Genomic DNA, 18,742 nt, shown 5'->3' on the forward strand with positions numbered 1-18,742 from the left:
TATAGGGAATTTCAAATTTGAATTTGACCATTCCTCCCAAAATTAGTTCATAAATGCTAGAGTGGTGGCAGATTTTCAAATATCTTGCTCTTACATTCTGAGTTAATTGCCACTTGCTGCTCCATTTAGCCATTTTCCCACTGCCAAATCATGAACAATGACTATAACTGTCACTTTCTGGTTGCCCTGCGTGGTCTCTCCTTTAATAGCACAACTCACCTCACACTTCTGCTGACACTGTGACAATCCTCCATTCTACGCAGTACCCTAATCATGCAACTCTACAAACCAGGTAGTGTAGTTTATAGTCTCATGCCTCCTTTCAGCTGCCTGGAGCACTAAGACTATGCTTCCACCATGTAGTCATCTGGCCGGATCCCTGGTGTATGGATTCAATCGGCTACCATTCACCCTCCTCGGGAATGGTTCTCCTTTCAACATTACCAACTGAACTTCTCCACCATTGGTAATCTCCTTGATGACATACGACCCTAGCCAACGCATCTGAAATGTTCTTGGAAATTTATCAATCTTGTTATCATATAATAACACTAAATCATTTACCTTGAAGGTGCACAGTTTGATGTGCCGATCGTGCCAGGCCTTTTCACATTCCTTTTGAACTTGCTGATGGAATCCAGCTAGAAACCTATCTTCTTCCAGCTCTACCAGCTATGCGATCCTTTCTTCCATGGCTCCACAACCCGCCATTCTTGTGAATGCCACTATGCACAGACTAGGTACAATGTATTCCATTGGCATCATGGCTTCAATGCCATAAACAAGCCTGAAAGGTGTTTGTCTAGTCAATTTCTTACAAGTTGTTCTATAATCCCATAGCACCACGGGTATGCCCACATCCCAGTCATTTCTTTGTGTATTACAAACCTTCATCAGTGTGTTTTCTAGTATCTTATTAAACACTTCTACCATTGCATTAGCCTGTGGGTTATATGGCGTGCTCTTGTGATGGTAAACTTGAAATTCCTTCATCATCGCACTGATTGTATCATTAAGGAAATGCGTATCGTGATCGGTCATTAAAATTTTTGGACAACCGAACCTTGTTAGCACATAATCAAAGATGAATTTTATAGTTTTCACACTTGTATAGTCATTCATAGGCTACGCCTCCGCCCAACTAGTTAAATATTGAGTCATGGTGATGATTTACCACGCACCCGTCTTCTTTCCTGGAGGCTGAATTGGTCCCACAAATTTAATTGCCCATTTATTGAAGGGATGTAAAAATATCTGCAGATTCAGTGGTAGCTCATTCCTTTATGAGAGTCTGCGAGTCCTTTAGCATGCATCACATGCCTTACAATATGCCTTTGAATCCTTATGAAGTGTCGGCCACCACAACCCAACGTGTAGAATCTTCTATGCTATTGCTTTGCCCGCATAATTTCCTCCTGCAGCTCCTCCATGAGCCTCAACGAGGATGCTATTTCATTCAAATTATGGCACATTATGTCACAATATTTCATATGATCCCATTTTATACAAGTGTCTTGCAATGACAGAGAAGTCTGTTGCGCGCACCACCAATTCCTTCTTTTGTTGGCTAGTATATCCTTATTGAATCGTTCCCATTGTCAGGAAGTGTATAATATCTTCAAAGTGATTGCCCGTGATGCAAACCGCAAAAATCTGCGTGTTAGGTAGTCCTTCCTCCAAATTAGTAGGCTCCTCTCCTGTTTCAATGCGCGATAGATGGTCTGGTCCAACATTCAAGCATCCTGGTTTCATAATAAATTAAAAATCATATTCTTGAAACAACAACAACCATCTGCATATTCCCCCCCCCCCCCACCCCCAACACAAGCTTGTTCACCATGTATTTCAATGCAGAGTGGTCTATATACATATTAAAGTGTCTGCCTACCAAGTAGTGCCTAAACTTTCAGAGTGCGTATACCATAGCTAGACCTTCGTGCTTTGTCGTTGAATAATTCTTCTCAGCTTTAGATAGCTTCCTACTTGTGAATGCTATGGGGTGATCCAATTCTCCCTCACCATCTTGTGTTAGTACTGCTCCTAACACAATACATGATGCATCCACATGCACATGAAATTCCTTCTTCTAATCTGGGAAGAGTAGGATTGGAAGAGTGACCATTTTCTCTTTGAGCACACCCAAGCTCTTCTGACATTCCTAATTCCAGAAGAATGTAGCATCATTTTTTAACAATTTCTCCATTGGTGCAGTGACCTGGGCATAGATTTTGATGAAATTTCTATAGTACCCGGTATGCCCCAATGTTGCGCGCAACTGTTTCACACTTCTTGGTGCCTCCAAATCGATTATAACCGCAATATTCGTGGGGTATACCATCAAGCCTTGTTTGCATACCACGTGACCTAGAAAGATCCCAAAAGGGACACAGAAACCCATATGATGAGTGAGAATTAAAACCCTCACCATATGAATAGTGAGTGACTCCGTCCCTTATGGTCGAGTGATAAATTGATGGCGGCCTTATCAGTCGAGCTGATGGCGGCCTTGGCAGTCGAGTGTGCTTACGCACCCGGTCGGTGATGGCGGCCTTACCAGTCGAGCCTGCCTCCGCATCCTCTCCCTCTCCCTGTCCCTCTCCCTCTCCCTTAAGGTTGAGAAACTAAAGTTCCTCTCCTTAACAGTCGAGCCCCTCCGGTCCTTAAGGTCGAGCAACTAAAGTTCCTCTCCTTAACAGTCAAGCCCCTCCGGTCCTTAAGGTCGAGAAACTAAAGTTTCAATTTACTTATTGGGTGGGGGGGCTTAAGGTCGAGCCCCATTGCTGGTTTGGGTTTTCCAAACATGTTTTCAAATTGAGTGCGATCTAGTACCTCTACCATGTATCTAGCATCAAGCACAGACTTGCTATGTGGCGCTTTACCAGTCCAAACACTATCTAATCGTTAAAGTGTACCTTCATAAATTTGTGAATGAAATCCTTAAATGTTGCGATGACTACTGATGAGCCCTAGAAATGGGTAATTATATGGGCTCATTTGGCCTCCTAACTCAGCTTAGTCCACCATTCTCATTAGTTTATTGCATGCTTTTTATTATATTTATGCTAATAGAGTGAATTTGGTTAGCCATTATGCCCTGAAGTCTAATGTGTGCTTTATGCATAATTTTGGTCAATTTTGGGACAAATTCAAAGGATTAATGAGCATTTGGCAGCCAATATTTGATGAAAACAAGGAAGAGGATTTGTAGGAGGGTGTCCCCCTCATTTATGACTCCCTACCTCGAATCCTCCATTAGAAACTTGGAGCACAAATAGCCACATCGATGCATCCAAGGGGTAGTCGAGCAAGTCAAGAAGAACTGTTGTATATCTCTAGTTCTGGGAAGCCAAGCCCCTTTATTTTAGGAGGGTTGTTGGGGGAATCCATTTATATAAATAAGGGGGCTTAGAGCCTCAGTAGTTTAGCCAGTTATTAGTAGAATTTTTCACAATTATGTGCAGCTTTTGTTCAACTCATTTTCGAGCTTATTTTTGTGAACAGTTTATGTAATGTGACTTTTATTTTGATATTGAAGATGACATATTTTCTGAGCCAGCAGTGATTTCATTCAGAGGGCTGAAGCTCTTGGGTTGAGGCCCAACCCAAGCTGCCCAACACCTCTTGCTTTGTACCTATATTTTTTTGCTTCAGTTCATGAGTTAATTTCTGTTACATAGATTCATTTTACCTTGTTTAGAATAGGTTGCTTTTGATGGTTTGCATAGCTGTTTTTTGTTTCAGTTGCTGAAGTAGGTTAATACAATGATAGGATAAGATTCAGAAAGGCCAACAATAGGCCCTGCTCTCCTTTCTCCCTTCCTGGGACCATGATTTGAGGTCAAGGCACCATTGCTGCCACCAAAAACACAATTTTGCTTCTTCCATGCAATTTCTAGTGTGATTATTTGATTTGAAAAGTTAAAGGGTTGCTTTAGATTCATTTTGGCAATATTATTTCCTATTTTTGTAATAAATCTCTTTGCAATATTTTCTATTCATAGGGTAATGTTCAACACTTCATGTTTCTAGGTCAGAAATTAGGTTAACAAGGGATATGGTTCTGTTTTCTTGGTGCAGCTAGTCCTCCTCTTGCTGAATTTCGGTAGTTAGATGTGTAGATCTCTTAAAACACACCTCAGCTGAAAATAAATCAATAAAGCAGCCAACATCATCTCCGTTCTCACATGTTTCACAAGTCATTCACAGCTCTTCATGAATCTGTCCTAATTTCTGCACTTTTTCCATAAGCTTTCCTCTCACCATTTGAACAAGTCCAACCATCATTTTCTTTCCTGATCCTCCTTGTTAAGCCCCAAACACCTCAACACATCCCTCTAGTATTTAGCTACCATTTCTCACCATTTTTCCACTCTTAAAACCTCTGAAAATAGCTCTCGACATCCTCCTATAGATCTTCCTGTAGATCCCCTATAGCAGCCTCCCGTAGAATTTCATGTGAGTGATTTTTTGAAGTCCGATTGCAGGGGAATCCTTCAAAAGGTTACCAGAGGCTTCTTAGGACCCCTCCACACCTTTTTACAACTCTACAAAAACTAAATCCACCCTCAATCTCCACGAAACCTTGCCAAAGTCACAAACAGACAAAATCAAATGCATAACAATTTCACATAAAACACATAAAAACACAAAAAGATGTTCTTATCTCATTTTCTTCTAGGAGTAGTTTGATTAGATATAATTTACCTTTTCAGTAGTCAATGGCACTCACTTCATTAGTTTTCATCTCTTTTTCTACAAAAGTAGGTTATTTGGAGAAATTAGGGTTTGTTTTACACTCCAGTCTTTTTTCTCTTTCTGTAAGTAGAATAGTCTTTGTAGAGTTAGCTTTCTTTCATCACAGTTAAAAGCTTCTTCTGGAAACTCATAGAAGTTGGTTTGAGCTCCTAGTGATCTTGCACCAGCTGACCAAGTGACAGCTTGCAGTAAGAGCTAGTACTTGTGCATACAACACCGTCGCTACCAAGTTTGTTACGAACTACCGGGTTGATAAAAATAAATTAGAAAGCCCCAGGAGTTGCACCATTATTGCTACAATACTGGTGCTCACCACATTTTGGCACTATTGCCGGGAAAGCATCAGAGTATTTTGTGATTAATACTTCTTCTATTTTCTACTGCAACATTCTGCTAAGTAGTTTATTTAAACAAAAATAGAGTAGTTGTTCTTTCAATTTCTACATTTCCTTGCTTTCATTTCGGTTATGAAATCTCCATTTCAACAAAAGTAGATTAGTCATTTCAATTATGAAATTTCCATTTCAGGAAAAGTGGATTAGTCATTTCCTTGCTTTCATTTCCATTCTATAATTTTCATTTTAGCAAGTTCATTTCAGTAGTTTCAATTTGTTTGTTCAATCAATTTCAGTTTTCTAGGTACAAGCAGTGAAAAGAAAACAAAAATCGCCCAAAAAGGATATTCCTTTCATGCCTCGTAGGAACATAGATAATTCATGGAAATTCCTACCCAACACCCCACCACATCACAAAGCCACCCTTCTCTCTTCTTCGGTGGTAGTGATCCAGAAGATCCTTTAGGAGAATAACCTGAAATATTTGAAGAACCTACATGAGAAGAGGAAGAAACCATACCTCTTAAGACAATGGCTGAAAATTGAAATGCTAGGGGAAATGGAGAAAGAATAGAGGGTACCTTTCCCATCTGAGAGACCAATTGGGACACTAAAATGAAGAACATAAGCCCTTTAGCCCTACCTCACTTCCATGGATTATCTACAGAAGATCTTGACACCTTCCTATTTGAGTTTGTTGTTATCTGTCGAACCTATGACTATGCAGAAGATGAGAAGAAGTTAAAAATGTTTCCTTCTATCCTCAAGGATGCAACATTGTGCTGGTTCATGGGGTTACCTAGCAACAGCATCACAACTTGGGCTCAGATGCAGCAAGCCTTTAATAACAAATATCAAGACTACTGTAGGTCAAAAGATACCAAGGAAGAAATCTTCCGAATGACCATGGGAAGTGATGAATCCTTTTAGGCCTATGAAGAGAGATTCCAGCTCAGTTATAAAAGGGCTAGGTGCACACTTGACCTTGAATCTCTGAAGTTGGTCCCGCTCAGAGGAATTTCGGAAGACCTTCTAGACACCCTCCGTTTACTAGCTAGGGGAGACATCTACTAGCTACCTTATGAAGACATCAAGGCTGTCTTTAGAAACCATTCTAGGGCAGCCAGAAAGAGAGATAGGGGGAGTCAACCCATGACCAATACCTCCTTCTCCAGTTCATCCCTCAAAGGTGAATTTGGAAACATGCTAGAAGATTTCAAGAGTGAGATGTTGTAGACTCTTGCCATGCAAATGGATACCTTACATATCAAAAGGAAACAAGAGGAAGCAAAGAATGCTTTGGCCATTTTTAATCCTAGGTGCATCGGAAGGCATCCTGGGAATGAATGTCCATTGAACTATATAGAGGTGTTTTCAGTCTGCGAAGAAGATCATCCTACAAATAAGTGCCCTTCCTTGCCCGAACTTAAAGTTGTATACCAAGGGGCAGAAGGAGCCACTGAACCACTCTACTTCATAAACAAAAGGAGGCCGCATGGACCTAGACCTTACCAGAAGGGAATGCAAGGGACATCCCAGGCATACTAAAACCCCAATCAAGCCACTTCCATTTCTTCTTGGGGCCCCCCTGCTCATCCTTCCTAATCCATACCTCCTCCTTGGTCATATCCATCTCAATATCATGCTCAACCAACCGCTCATTCCTTTCACCCCTATGCTCAGCCACAACTTCAGTGGAATGCACCTCATCAGGGGTGGAGGCCCCAGTATAACTCTCCTCCCATGCTTTTGCCTCCACCACCTACTCAACCGCAACCATTACCTCCTGATCCACCAAGGCAACCCCAAATTCCTGCTCAACCGAACCCGGACCTGAATAACAAACAGGCTCAACAAGTATATAGTGGGGAACCATCATGCCCAACCTATGCTGTGGAGATTTAGGAGATTAACCTATGATCTGGGAAGGTTCTCCCAGATAGCCAACCTCCCTCTAAAGGGGATGAGGAAGATAAAGAGGAAAGTGAACCGAAAGCAATTCCACCCTTTCTTGAGAGATTATCAGTAACAACACAGCCTACCCCAGAAGAAACTGAACTTCTGGGAGAATTGAAAAAATTATGTGTAAGGATACCACTTCTCCAAGCGATAAAGGATGTGCCTATATACAACAAGATGATCAAAGAGACATGCTTCAGGAATCTAAGCAGGCATAAGAGAGATGCCCCAACCATCAATGTCATAGGACAATTGTCCAACTTGATGTTTGGGTAGGTAATCTGTCCAAAGTATCTAGACCCTGGAAGCCTAGTAGTCGATGTCCACATCAATGGCACCATGATCCCCCATACCTTGATTGATATGGGGGCTGCCATTAATGTGATGACTAAGGACACTATGTTCAAGCTCAACCTCTAGGGATCCCTGAGAAAAACCACAACAATACTGCAATTAGCAGACTGCTCCACCATGACCCCTGAGGGATTGTGGAAGATGTAATGGTCTCTGTTGATTCTTGGGAGTACCTTGCTGATTTCATGTTTCTCCAGCCTAAGGCAAAGCTCATTGGGTATCCTCTCATCTTGGGAAGGCCCTAGTTGGCTACTGCAGATGCCTACATCAGTTGTTGGGTTGGGAACATGACAATCAAGAATGGACATATGTCCAAGCAGCTAGTTCTATACCCTACTATCCAACCTTTGTTAGAACATGGTCTACCTCTCTTGTTGGAGGGGGAAGATGAGGATGAAGTCTATTCTACACCACTATGTGTAGTAGAAGCTGCCATGGGTGGGGGGGAACCACAAACTAAGGATGATCTCACTGAAAACTTGATTCAAAATCCACCCCCTAGTATGTTGCCATTAGAAGAGCTAGTGAGAGAAACCCAAGACAGTCCCTTAGTTGATTTCTATGTGGCTGACCCGACCTCTCTCCAAGTTAAGAATATAGAGTTCGGTGCAGAAAGAACCTTGAAAAACATCTCATCCCTATCCACCTCTCAGGAGAAGGAACTGTGTAGCTTATTGAGAAACCATTTGGATGCCTTCGCTTGGAGCTATAAGGAGATGAAGGGAGTGCACCCTTTGGTCTGTACTCATCACATTTACATTAAGGAAGATTGCAAGCCAGTCAAGCAGCCTCAAGGGAGGATGAATCCAGCCCTTAAAGACATTGTCAAGGAAGAATTTCAAAAGCTACTGGATGCAGGATTCATCTACCCCATCTCTAATAGTGAATGGGTCTCTCCTTTGGTGCTAGTGCCAAAGAAAAATGGTAAGTGGAGAATCTATGTCGATTATCGGGAATTGAATAAGGCCACCAAGAAGGACCATTTTCCTTTGCCTTTCATAGATTAAGTGTTAGATGGTCTGGCAGGGAAAACATTTTTCTCCTTCCTAGATCGGTTTAGTGGGTACAATCAGATCCAAATTAGCCCGGAAGACCAAGATAAAACCACTTTCACTTATCCTTGGGGTACCTTTGCATATCGAGTCCTTTTTGGTTTGTGCAATGCTCTCGCCACTTTCTAGAGAGCAGTATTGAGTATATTCTCTGAACTGCTTCATGATGCAGTGGAAATATATATGGATGATTTTACTCCTTATGGTTCTAACTTCCAAGAAGCCTTGTCTAACCTGGGAAAAGTTTTGGAAAAGTGTGTTGAAATGACCCTGTCTCTCAGTCTGGAAAAGTGTGAATTCTTGATGACTGAAGGGACCGTGCTAGGTCATGCAATCTCTCAGCAAGGATTACAGGTGGACCCCAACAAAATTACCATCATCCAAAGGGTCCCACCTCCTCAGAAGGTGAGAGATGTTCGAAGTTTCCTAGGCTTAACGGGATATTATAGAAGATTCATTAAAGATTTCAGTAAGCTAGTCTCTCCATTATTTGGTCTTTTGGGGAAATATGTTGAGTTCATATGGACTGACAACTGTCAAGAAGCCCTAGATACCTTGAAAAGTAAACTTGTGACTGCCCCAATTTTGAGAGGTCTAAACTGGGCCCTACCTTTCCACATTCACACAGATGCCTAGAACAAAGTAATAGGAGCATCATTAGGGAAAATGATGAAAAGTTACCTTATGCCATATACTTTATAAGTAAAAATTTGTCAAAGGCATAGTTGAATTACACAGTAACCGAGAAGGAACTCCTAGTTGTAGCACATTCCTTAAATAAATTCAGACATTACATCACAGACTATCAATCTTTTGTACACACTAATCATGTTGCAATTAGGTATTTAATGAACAAATTGGATGTGAATGCTCACATTATTAGGTGGTTTCTTTTATTGCAGCAGTTTGATCTAACCATTTTTGATAAGCCTGGTAAGGAAAATGTTGTTACTGACTTTTTGTCTAGAATAAATCTGCCTGTAGGTGAAGAAGGAACAGTGGATGATCAGATGCCAGATGAACACCTATTCGCTATCTCAGTACTCTCTCCATGGTTTGCTAATATAGCGAATTACTTGGTTTCAACACAGTTCCCACCACACTTGTCCTCAAAAGAGAATAACAAGATCGTGAGGAAAAGTTCCCATTTCACTTGGATTGGGGGAAATCTCTTCAAACTTGGCCCAGATTAGGTTTTGAGAAGATGTGTCAGGGAGGAGGAAGTTTTTGACATTCTCCTGACCTGTCATGATGGGCCCTGTGGAGGCCATTTTGCAGTAAAGAGGAATACCTTCAAAATTCTGCAAGCAAGTTACTATTGGCCCACTCTTCATGAAGATGTGAGGAGATATCTTAGCCAATGTGATCGGTGTCAAAGGATGGGGAAACCTACTCTAAATGATGAGATGCCCTTGCATCTTCATGTGACTTTTGAGCCATTTGAGAAGTGTGGCGTGGACTTTGTGGGTCCTATCAACCCTCCTTCAAACCAAAAACAATACATCATTGTGTGTACCGATTATCTGAATAAATGGGTAGAGACAAAGGCAATAAAGGCAACAGCAAAATAAAAAGTAGCTTAGTTTTTAAGAGAGAAAATATTATATAAGTTTGGGTATCCAAGAGAACTGGTTACAGATCAAGGCAGTCAGTTCACCTCCAATCTAATTGAAGACCTGCTCATCCACCATAAAATCAAGAACAGGACCTCAACTCCCTACCATCCACAAGCCAATGGACATGTGGAAGTCACCAACAGAGCTTTGGAGGGAATTTTGACTAAGGTAGTGAGAAGCAGCAGGAAAGATTGGGCAGATCGATTGGTTGAGGCCACCTGGGCCTACAACACCACATGGAAGACCACCACAGGGTTCACACCCTATGAGTTGGTCGATGGAAAGAAGGCTCTGCTATCAATAGAATTTGAATATAATACACTAAGGATGGCAACTCAGCTGGACCTAGATCTCAGCCATGCACAAAGGGAATGGTTACTCTAGCTTAATGGATTGGATGAACAGAGATTGCAGGCCCTTCTCCACACAGAAGTAATCTAGTTGCAGAGGAATATATCACACAACAGAAGCATCAGGGAGAAATAATTCCACGAAGGAGATTGGGTGCTACTGTATGACTGAAGGTACAAATATTTCAAGGGCAAGTTGCGAACAAGATGGCTAGGACCATACATTATAGAAAAATGCCATGTCAATGGCTCAGTTCTGATCAGGACTATTGATGAGGAAGCCATCCCCATGCTTTTCAATGGGCATAGGTTGAAAATCTACAAGAAGCCCCTCTCCAAGCAAGAATTCATTGAAGAGTTGAGTAAAACAGTGTTGGTAGTGGAGAAAACCTCCGCCTCCACTTCACCCACTCATTAAAAAAAAAGAAAAAGAAAAATATAATAAGGAATCAAGTGAAAACCTCTATGAGGCGCTTGAGTCCCATCCTAGGGTTGAAAACCTCTCTTGAGGCAGCCCAAAGATGAAAAAAAAAGCACAAAAAATGAGGAGAATAAAGAACCCTAGGTGAAAACCTTCCTTGGAGGCACCCAGGGCAGGCAGGTAGGGTGAAAACCCCCTCGAGGCACCCTAGATGTCTCTTAAAAAAAAAATAGAAAAAGAAAAATTAACTTCTTTTGAGTGCATTGCAGGTTGCAGGAGGACCATAGAAGGAAAGGGGACAAGCCACAAGCCTATTACATCTCTTCTAGACCCTTTTCCATTGTTTCTGTCTTTTTCCATCCCTTGGTATTGCTTTTTCTGAAATCTGTGCATCCTAGAGGAGGCTCCTATAGAAATCACAAAGAGCTCGAAGTCAAGTCAGAGAAGGGATTAAAGAGATGAAAACTTTCACAGAAGGCCAGTGGGCCATCCTAAAACCATCCGTCATCATAACCCTCCATTCCATACCTGCACCACCACATTTCTAATCATTTCTTTCCTCCCTACAAATAAAACACATAAATCCTGTTTAAAAAAAAAGGGAAATAAAAAAACAACACCCCTACCACTTACCTACAGCCTACTGACTGCTTCTCCATGACCATCAAAATCTTCAATAGACTGCTCCCAAGTCCCTATATAAACCTTAGCTAAAAATTCTAGAGGGAGAAGCAACTACAAGAACTCCTGTAGGATTCCTATAGGCGCTGATCCCCTTAAAAATAAAGCTCCAAAAGCAGAATTGGTGCAGCCATAGGTATGTAAAACACATAAGAAGCCAGATCTTGATCGAAGATCACCCGTAAAAGGAAATTGATCTACCTATCCAGAAGCCACGATCATATGGTAGTAGAAATATGTGGATATAGCACCAAAGTCTAGGCATGCACCAACAATGTAGCACACACATTTCGACTTACATGTAATTGTCTAAACCCGTTCCTCTATTGCATCTGCATGATCCAAAACTGAATGAACAAATGGGATAGTTGAGATTAAACCAGATCATTGGCCAGATAACTAGCCACCCTCGTCTAGTTCAACAACGCTTAGCCGGAGTTCACACTGCACGTATGTCTAGTCAACTCATGGAAAAATCTAAAAGTCAGGTAGTGGCGGCTATTTTGAACTCAAGTGCCAATGATGGAAATGATTGTGGGCAGGTGGCATAAAGTTTCATGATGACACTGCAGTGGGGACCAATGGTCCGAATGAGGGTAACATACCCTTCCTGCCACCTCATCTCACCATCGCAAACCTCTCCCGTAAGCTTAAGTACGCTCTCTTGACTGCACTCACCACCTTTGTTTTCATTTGTATCATCGTGCTCTCGACTGCAACATGCTACCTACCACCTCCAGAGCCTCGAAACAGTTGCTCTCTGTCATTTTCAGAACCCTTCTACCTATTGGATTCTACAAGAACATTATCGCGATCTACAGGAACAGAAATAGATCCTACATGAGGGCCAGTGAGCAGTCTCGCAGAGGAAAAATCAGGGTTTTATGGAAAATTCGAGCTCAAAGAGGTAGGCTCTGGTAAACCCACTCTACATATTCGTATATACAAGGGGTGATGCGATTTCAAGCAAAGGATTGAGTGAAAAGGAAGTAAAATTGAAATCAAAAGTCTGCCTGTTTCTTTAAAAAAAAAAACATAGTCTTTTTATCTGCTCTCCATGCTGACTCTTTCTCCACCATAGTATTCTCATATATGAAGGAGTGATGTAATTTTAGAAAAATTAACCCTGTATGAAGGAAATTGCATTGAAAATTCTGCATATTTCTTAAGAAAAAACACAGTTTTATCTGCTCTATATTTCTAAGATATTATGTCCTTCACCACCTTCATACTCACGTATAAAAAGGACTAATGCAAGTTTAGAAAAATTGAGCCTGGAAGGAAGGAAAATTGCAATAAAAACTCTCCCTATTTCTTGAAAGAAAACCTCAGTTTTTTCTCTATTTTTGGGTTTGAAATTTGTTGTCTCCCTCTTCACCTGAGAGACTCTAAACATCATGACAGGGGGATTTATGAGGAAGGAACCTCTGAACTCAACCAGGCTACATGAACACCTAGAGGTGGTAGCCCTTTTTACTAGAGAAAATTTGATGCCCTTATTTGAAAATCTTCATGGGTATGATGAAGAAGTAACAGAGGAATTTTCTTTGTCTTTGACACCTCGCTCAAAAACTCATGACACTATCAGTTTTAGGGGTCTCACTATAGAAATCACCCCAGAATTCATCAGTAGGGTTGCTAGTCTCCCACTTGGACTATCCTGGAACAAGGAAGAAAAAAATTTGGGTCAAGTTGCCAAGAAAACCTTTTTCCAGCCTAATGAACATCCTGTGGAGGGTGAAAATGGCATCAGGAGAACAGGCATACCTTACCCCTGGGATGAGGTCAGCTATCAGATTATCAAGTACATCTCTTGTGAAGGAAGGTACAACATAGTTTATGGGTACCATTTCAAGTTTTTGCATGAATTAAGGTATGGCATGGACCTTCCTGTACCCCACAAACTCAGTATTCCTTATTTGCTCCTGCAATCCTTAATAGAATCTAGCATAAAATTGAAGGTAGGAGGTCCAGATTAGTTGGCTCACCATGGGCTAATTAAATTGCTGGAGGAAGATGCCCTCCACACTTTCCCAATCCCCATAGCCTGGGAGTTTTTCAGAAATATGACCAAGGAGGATGATATAAAAGCCCTCACTTATGACCTCTGTCCATCTGAGAGTGAGGAGGAAGAACAAAAAGGGGAAGCTGAGAAGGAAACCCAAGAAGAGGAAAGGGACACCCAAGTGGAAAGAAAAGAGTCTAAAATAGAGAAAGAGGAAACCCAAACAGAGAACGAGAGACATGACATCAAGGGAGATAAGTCTAAAATAGAAGAATAAGGAACCAAAAACAGAGAAGGATAAGACCATAACAGAGAAAAAGAAGAAGCCTAGAATAGAAAGGAAAAAGCCTAAGACAGCCTATAAAAAGGTTACCATAGAGAAGACAGAAACCAAGAAAAAATAAGAGAAAAGCAAATTAGAGATAGAAGAAACAAAACCAGCAGAGACAGGAAAGACAACAGAAGAAGAAACAGAGGCACAACAGGCAGAAGTGTCTCCTGAGACACTAGCAAGGGAGGCAATAGCTGTTCTTGCTGCACTCAGCACTCCAGTCAAGCCCAAGGAAAAAAGGAAAAGGCAACCATCCATGTACTTCAAGGCTCGAAAAAGCACCAGGATAAAGATGGGAAAGCCTCAGCCACCCTCAAAAGAGCCTATCATCATTGAAGATTCCCCTACTGCCAAAAAGGAGGAATCTCCATCCAAAACCCCCATTACTTATGAAAGAGGAAGCCCTAGATCTTCCACTTGGAGGGAAAGGATAAAACTACAAGGCTCCAAAACTGTCCTACAGGAGGCACAGACCACTCTACAAGAGACCTTGACAAAGGTATAGGAGAATGAGAAACTTGAGAAAAGGGTAGAAGAGAAAATCAAGGGGAAGGATGAAACAATAGGGATACCAGAACTTGACCCACAACCTAGTTTAGGCTCTTATTACAACCTTTTGGAAGGAGGGAAAATCATCCCATAGAAGTTCGCAGTCCCTCTTTTCTTTGAGATGGAAAAAGAAAGAGTAAGGAGCCATAGATGGATGCAAATTGCAAAGTCCAAAGGGGTGGAAGAAATTGGCCACATGGCGAGCAAGCTTAGAGAGATGGGTAGAGAGCTAGCCACTATGAAACATGCAAAAGCAATCAAAAGATCTCACTTGGAAGCAGAGAATGAAATTTTAAGAAAAGATTTGCAAGAAAGGGAACCCCAGGAAAAAAATGAAATATTAATATTAAGGAGATAGCTACAGGAAAGAGAATCCCAATTAGCTTGCATGGCCAGCTAGGCTATGGAGGCACTACAGTGTAGCCAACCAGCCAAATCATATGCAATATACCTCAAAGATTAGTGGCTTCAGTTCCAGATTAAGACTCTGGCCTAGAAAGGCACCACACCTTTTCAGGATTATGTGACCATGGTTCAACAGAGGATAAGGTGAAGTTGGAAAAGTTTTATTTACATAACATGGCCCCTACGGATATGAACCTATGGGACCCCAATGTTGTGTTAGGAGACTTGCAACTGATGGCCATGGCATCTTGAATGAGCCATGAGGAGAAAAGGGCAACAAAAATCAAGAAGTTAATGGAAAAAGAGCTAAATGAACCCTTAATGATCTGAGCTGAGCCAGAAGAACCCATGGCTCTCATCAGTGCCCACCAACACCTTCCAGATAATCCTCAAAGCGTCCCTAAGGATATCAGTGAGCAGGCCCATGCTATTGCACATTTTGAGGACATGGAGAGATTGTTTGGAGATGACTGCATTCATGCCTACATGAGAAGGTGGAACACATTGCCAGACAACCTATAGGTTAGAGAGTATCACTCCCCAAATAGGATGAGAGAAGCATTGAGGAGAGTGCCACTATATAAGTACTCTATGCAAAGTTTGAAGGCCAATTGGATTGGCCTCAAATTCAATCCTCCACTGCTGCTAGGACTACTGGAAGGTGTAAAAGAAGAAGAACAACAAATATAGTGGGAAGAGGTGGATAGAAAGGTAGGATTCCATGTTAAAGAGGAGGATATCACATTAGAATCATGGGATGTCAGGGAATCCATCAGAGCCATCAAGGATGAGGAGATAGAGTAGTTGCTCAGAGGATGAGCAACCCATTCAGTAGGGGGCTGATGATGATCCCTACAGAAGGGTAATTATATGGGCTCATTTGGCCTCCTAACTCAACTTAATCCACCATTCTCATTAGTTTATTGCATGTTTTTGATTATATTTATGCTAATAGAGTGAGTTGATTTAGCCATTATGCCATGAAGTCTAATGTGTGCTTTATTCAGATTTTTGGTCAATTTTGGAACAAAGTCAAAGGATTAATAAGAATTTGGTAGCCAATATTCAAGGAAAACAAGGGAGAGGATTTGTAGGAGTGTGTTCCCCTCATTTAGGACTCCCTACCTTGAATCCTCCATCAGAAACTCAGAGCACAAACAACCACATCGATGCATCCAAGGGGTAGTTGAGCAAGTCAAGAAGAACTGATGTCTATCTCTAGTTCTGGGAAGCTGAGCCCCTTGATTTTAGGAGGGATGTTGGGGGAATCCATTTGTATAAATAGGGGGGCTTAGAGCCACAATAGTTTAGCTAGTTATTAGTATAATTTTCACACTTTTGTGAAGCTCTTGTTCAGCTCATTTTCGAGCTTATTTTTGTGAACAATTTATGTAATGTGACTTTTATTTTGATAATGGAGATGACATATTTTCTGAGCCAGTACTAATTTCATTCAGAGGGCTGAAGCTCTTGGGTTATAGCCCAACCCAAGCTACCTAGCACCTCTTGCTTCGTACTTATATGTTTTTGCTTTAGTTCATGAGTTAATTTTTGTTACATAGATTCATTTTACCTTATTTAGAATAGGTTGATTTTGATGGTTTGCATAGTTGCTTTTTGTTTCAGCTGCTGAAGTAGGTTAATATAGTGATAGGCTAAGATTCAGAAAGGCCAAAAATAGCCCCTGATCTCCTTTCTCCCTTATTGAGACCATGATTTGAGGTCAAGGCACCATTGCTGCCACCAAAAACATAGTTTTGCTTCTTCCATGCAATTTGTAGTGTGATGATTTGATTTGAAAAGTTAAATGGTTGCTTCAAATTCATTTTTCCAAGATTATTTCTTGTTTCTGTAATAAATATATTTTCAAGCTTTTCTATTCATAGGGTACTGTTCATCACTTCATGTTTCTAGGTTAGAAATTAGGTTAACAAGAGATATGGTTCTGTTTTCTTGGTGCAACTAGTCCTTTTCTTGCTCTGTTTCGATAGTTAGATGTGCAGATCTCTTACAACACACCTCAGCTCAAAATAAATCAATAAAGAAACGAACATCATCTCCTTTCTCATAGGTTTCACATGTCATTCACAATCCTTCACGAATTTGTCCTAATTTTTGCACTTTTTCCGTAAGCTTTCCTCTCGTCATTTGAACAAGTCCAACCATCATTTTCTTTCTTGATCCTCCTTGTTAAGCCCCATACACTAAAACACATCCCTCTAGTCTTCAGCTACCCTTTCCCACCATTTTTCCACTCTTAAAACCTCTAAAAATAGCTCTTGGCATCCTCTTGTAGATCCTCCTGCAGATTTTCCTGTAGATCCCCAACAGCCTCCTGTAGAATTTCCTATGGGTGATTTTTCGAAGTCCGATTGTAGGGGAAGTCTTCAGAAGGTTACCAGAGGCTTCATAGGACCCCTCCACATCTTCTTACACCTCTGCAAAAACCAAATCTTCCCTCCATCACTGCCAAACCTCTAGCACAGTCACAAACAGACAAAATCACATGCATAACAATTTCACATAAAACACATAAAAACACAAAAGGATGTTATTTTCTCATTTTCTTCTAGGAATAGCTTGATTAGATGTAATTTACCTTTTCAGTAGTCAATGGCACTCATTTCATCATTTTTCATCTCTTTTTCTGCAAAAGTAGGGTTAGTTGGAGAAATTAGGGTTTGCTAGGGTTTTCTTTACACTCCAGTCTTCTTTCTCTTTCTACAAGTAGAATAGTCTTTATAGAGTTAGCTTTCTTTCATCACAGTTAAAAGCTTCTTCTGGAAACTCATAGAAGTTTTCTTGAGCTCCTAGTGATCTTGCGCCAGCTGACCAAGTGACAGCCTGCAGTGAGATCTAGTACTTGTGCATACAACACCATGGCTTCAAGGTTTGTTATGAACTACTGGGTTGATAAAAGTAAAGTAGGAAGCCCCAGGAGTTGCAGTATTTTTGCTGCAATACTGGTGCTCACCAACTATGCACGAGAACATCGTCAATGCATTCTTCAGCCCAAAAGGCATCACCATATACTGGAAGCATCCCCATTCAGTCGCGAAGGTCGTCTTACTCCTATCCTTTGACACAATATTGATATGATGGTACCCTAAGAACCCATCAATAAACGAATATGCTTCTTGGTTGCCAATAAATACATGTATGTCCAGAACATCTCAGAATGCCATTTATTGCTAGATATAAATGACGAATGAAGAAAACTTGAAGGAGAAGTTAAAGATAATATGCCGCTTAACATAGAACTTACTATCCGTCACTTAGAAGGATTATGAAAATAAGAATTGAATCATAGACAATATGTTTCTTAACACAGAAACTACTATCTGCGACCCTTAGAGAAGCTAAAAATAATACGCTGCCTTACACAGAAACTATTATCTATAACTTAGAAAGGAAGGTGAAAACTTCAAGTATAGGAGTGCTCTTTTAAGGAATTTTAACTTTATTTACATAAGCAAATAAAGACCTGAAACTTCATTACTATATTTGAAAGAAGAAAACATAAGATGACAGATGATAGAGAAGGTTACAAAATTATACCCAACAATTCATGGAAACTTCTGACTCTTTCATAAATCAACAATTATATCAAGAATATAGTGGCCTAGTCTTCGGGTTCTCCAAAATTCCAACCCCTTCTTTGTAAATTTTCATCTTTTTATACATTGTGGAAAAGTTGTTGATTTCTGAAACTACCCAAATTATTTAATTTCTTCTCTAACTATATGAAGTAAAAACTATTACAGAATTTTACAGAGGGTAAAAGACATCTCCAAGAACATAAAGTAATAGAAAATAACTGAACATAGAAGATGACTATGACTGTTGAATTTTCAGCTCTGTTAATTCACTACTGAGTTCCTCTGTATATGCCTTAATTTGCTTTAATGATAATGAACTATGCTTGAGTT

This window comes from Pinus tabuliformis, chromosome 2_2, assembly GCF_031772625.1.
Source record: "Pinus tabuliformis cultivar Carrire ecotype Pingquan chromosome 2_2, CPIR1, whole genome shotgun sequence".
NCBI classification, from domain to species: Eukaryota; Viridiplantae; Streptophyta; class Pinopsida; order Pinales; family Pinaceae; genus Pinus; species Pinus tabuliformis.